General features: G+C 41.3%; 1 pseudogene; it reads right to left on the bottom strand.

The window, feature by feature from the left end:
• Window positions 1–1,159: 1,159 nt before the first annotated feature.
• On the bottom strand, window positions 1,160–3,932 carry LOC109895003 (UDP-glucuronosyltransferase 2C1 pseudogene; annotated as a pseudogene).
• Window positions 3,933–4,138: the final 206 nt, after the last annotated feature.

Below are 4,138 nucleotides of genomic sequence, written 5' to 3'. Positions count from 1 at the left end.
CTAGAGTTTTCAATTTGTCAGAGCTAATGGTGGGAAGCATCGGCGTCTCAGACCCCGTAACGAGAGGAGTAGAGACCAGAGAAGACTCGGCCTCTGACTCCGACTCTCTGCTTAATGGGGAAAACTGGTTGAAAGTTTCTGTCGGCTGAATGAGCGACACCGGTTGAGCGTTCCTACAGCATTTCCTTCCAGAAACCGTGAGAAAGTTGTCCGGCTGCGGGGACTGTGCCAGGGGATTTATACTACTATCTGTACTTACTGGTGGCACAGACGCTGTTTCATCCTTTCCTACACTGAAATTTCCCTTGCGTAACGATTGCGTCTGAAGCTGGGCTTGCAGCACAGCTATCCTCGCCGTAAGGCGAGTACAGCGACTGCAATTAGAAGGCATCATGTTAATGTTACTACTTAGCTTCGGCTGTTGGAGGTCCTGACGAATCGTGTCCAGATAAAGCGTCCGGAGTGAAAAAGTTGAGGAAAAAAATAAATATATATATATATATAAACGGTAATTAAAAGTAAAAACCGTAAAGTTGTCAGGTAGCAAAATAGGTTGGCAACAAAACTCACAGCAACTCGAAAACAAGTCTGCAAGTTGTGCTTAAAATGCTATGGTCCTATTATACACTGAGTGTTGCTGGGTTTTTCACAGCCAACAGTTTCCCATGTATCAAGAATGGTCCACAACCCAAAGGACATCCAGCCGACTTGACACAACTATGGAAAGCATTGGAGTCAACATGGGCCAGCATCCCTGTGGAATGCTTACGACACCTTGTAGAGTCCATACCCCAATGAATTTAGGCTGTTCTGAGGGCAAAAGGAGGGAAATATACTCTCTGTATTTCTAAGTGAACTAAATCTAAGTGAGGCTTCCAAGCAGAGTCCTTTAGAGAAACGTCAGACAATAGAAACACTTCTTCTGCTCTATGCAGACCACCTTGGTTGGCTTATTTATTGCAGATCAATGCTGTCATTTTATAAGCATCAGTATGAAAATCCCTATATTACCTCTGAATTATCAACCCTTCCAGAATGAATGAAGAATGATGTTGTCGTTAAAGTCTGCATAACAACAAACTGAAAGTTCTTTGTTCTTTTGAAATGACCTCCACAATAGATGTGGAAGGAAAAAAGAACAAACCAATGAGGGACAACGTGTTTTTGGAAAACATCTAAGCTGCATGATATCTTTATTAAAAAACAGAGCTCCTTGACGGTCTTCTGGAGAATCAACATTTACATCAGTTTAACTATTACACACAAAGAAAGCAGCCACACACAACTATAACAGCATTCATTTTTAAAGTGCACATTTGGACTTTCCTATTCAAACCTTTGATTAAATGGGCTGAACAGTTAAAGTACAGTTGTATGTTTAGCAAAATCTTCAAAAAGCAAATAGATAAAACATCTGTCAACAATACTGTATGTCTACATCAATGCCACATATATTTGTCATGTGAACAAAAAGTATAATGAGTGAGACAAGTAAAAACATATTGTTGTACCACACTGTGTACAGATGAAAGCCATAATCATTCCTCTTTCATTTTCATTTTCAAACATGACCTGCAACAGAAACATCTGATAATGCCAATGAAAGCCAGCAGAGTAAATAACACAACAGTCAGTAAAAAGACCATTACATCTACAGAGTGGTACGAGTACCAGGGCATTCTGTAGGACTCTGTACGCAGGTGAGCAGCACCTTTGTGTCTCATGACAAACTCAATCCAGAAGAGGGCAGTGTCCAGGGGCTCCATTGGCACGTCCCTGTGTAGCCTGGAGAGTCTCTGCATGTTCGTCCTGTAGGATGGCTCATCCAGAACTTCCTGTAAGGCCTGGGAGAATATGTTTCTATCTAGTGTTGCTAAATCCACAACCTTTGCTACACCCTTCGCTTTCATTCTAGAAAGATTGTCCGTTTGGTCGAACACCAGAGGAAGGCCTACTATTGGAACACTGTGGTAGATAGCCTCGAAAATCCCATTTGTTCCTCCGTGAGCTACAAACAGCCTTGTCATAGGGTGTCCTAAAAGATCATTCTGAGGCATCCAGTCAACTAGTAAGGTGTTGTTACCCAGAGTAGCTGGCCTGTCTCCTTTGTACCTCCAGATTACCTTCTGAGGCAGTTGGGCAAAAGCAACAGCTATCTCATCAGCTATATCATGTGGAAGCTGCCCAATTAAAGTCCCCAAAGACATGATAATGACTCCATGCACCCCAGAACTCTGAACAAACTCCTCTAGTTCTTGGGGAAGAGGCTTGGCAGGTTTACATTGGAACCCTCCCATATATATAACATTAGGCATGGTGGGACGAGGGAACTCAAACACAAAGTCAACTCTCATGAGCCATAAATCAGCAGCTTGAAACAATGAGAGGTAGTCGACCTCAGGACCAAAGTAACGACTAACTAAAGCAGAATAATGAGGTCCCATTGTCTGTCTGTACAGATACTGCCTGATGATATAAACAAGGAAGTTACGGACCCTCTGAAAAAAACTCATCTTGTCTGTTAACTCTGCAGCAGGAATTGGAACATAAGATAGCGGTGAGGGAGCAATAACAAAATGACCCTCACCGCCTATAGTCCATCTAACATTGAAAACAAGTGGCACATTTAAATAGTGCGCCAGCACAACGCCTCCCCCATTTAATGGGTCTGTCAGAACCAAGTCATACTTGGTTTCTCTAATAGACTGCATCAACTGTTTATTCTCTAACATTTTGATTATCATCTCACACACTTTGCGGTGAATTTCTAAAAACCCGTCCTTCAACTCCATGTCCAAACTAAAACGAGTCCAAGCAGAGTTTCCCTCCCTCTTTATCTGTATTAGTCTTGACACAAATGAGCGAAAGAATTCCTCATCAGCTCCACCTGGAATATCAATTGTGATTGAACTGTAGTGAGGGGAGGTTTCCTTGATGTACCAGCTGTCTGATGGCCGTACTACTGACACACTGTGACCTCTTGAATGCAGCGCTTCAATAATGACCTTCATGTTGACCCAGTGGCTGCCGTCTTGAGGAAACACCAGGACTTTCCCACCATGGACAGCAGGAATAGAGAGAGTCAACAGAGTAACAATGAAGATACCAGGGAGACACATCTTCACTAGCTGCTTCACATAAGCATGCATCAATTTTATCTGAAATATACAAAAATAAGGTCAAATAAATCTAATACTACGTTTCTTTTCTTTAGGCTACAAATAAGTTCCTACACTGTCCACAATATTGATTGGCCTACTTTAAAGTTTAGCCAAGTTATGTCAAAAGGTTGATTAAGTAATACAGTATAATATTTCACTCTGTCACAGAAATACTTTTTTTACATGAGGCATTTTAAAAACAGGCTTGATTGTGACCGCTTAATTATATATTTTTCGCTACAAATAAGTCCCTACACTATCCACAATACTGATACTTTCAAGTTTAAACAACTTTTCATAAGAAAAGATTGATCACGTAATACAGTATAATCTTTCATTCTGAGAGATCAATTATTTTCTTTTCCAATATAAATGTCTATTGAACGTTAGGAAATAGTCCAATTCTGTAGATTTTGCCGAGGTGAAACCTATTTCACATCCTAATGTTAGGCTACAGGTTAACATTGTATTATATTTAGCAGTAGCTCCGAATAAACAATCTATCGTGAGTGTGAACAAACAACGTCACGACAGAATCAATTCATGCGGTACCTAATTTAATTGAAGGCTTACGTTCCGGTTTTCATCCAAAGAGAGCCCGTCTGTCTATAAATCAGTTCGAAGGTATTTGCAATAATCTCGGAAATCAGAGAAGAAGAGGCGAAATCAGTAGTCTCTAGACATCCGTGTTGGCTCCCACAATTTTCAAATTCTCCTGCTATTTCTGTGTTTCAAGGCCGTAGACTTGTCAGCATATAGAATGGGTGGGTTCGATCCGACCGCTTTTATCAAGTCGCTCACCACCTTTCAAAGCGTATTGCGTAATGACAGGGCCGGTCCTGAACGTTCTGCAGCCCTTGCCGAGACAAAAATCTGCCCCCCCCCCCCCCCCCCCCCCTATTTTTTATCAGCTAAAAGTTGGAGGAATAGAACATAATAGCAGCCCAAATAATAAGCCTATGCTACAAATTAAACAC

The sequence above is a fragment of the Oncorhynchus kisutch genome, linkage group LG8 (assembly GCF_002021735.2).
Source record: "Oncorhynchus kisutch isolate 150728-3 linkage group LG8, Okis_V2, whole genome shotgun sequence".
Classification (NCBI taxonomy): Eukaryota; Metazoa; Chordata; class Actinopteri; order Salmoniformes; family Salmonidae; genus Oncorhynchus; species Oncorhynchus kisutch.
The sequence above is the reverse complement of the archived record's forward strand: the minus strand, read 5'-3'. Positions and strand labels throughout refer to the sequence as shown.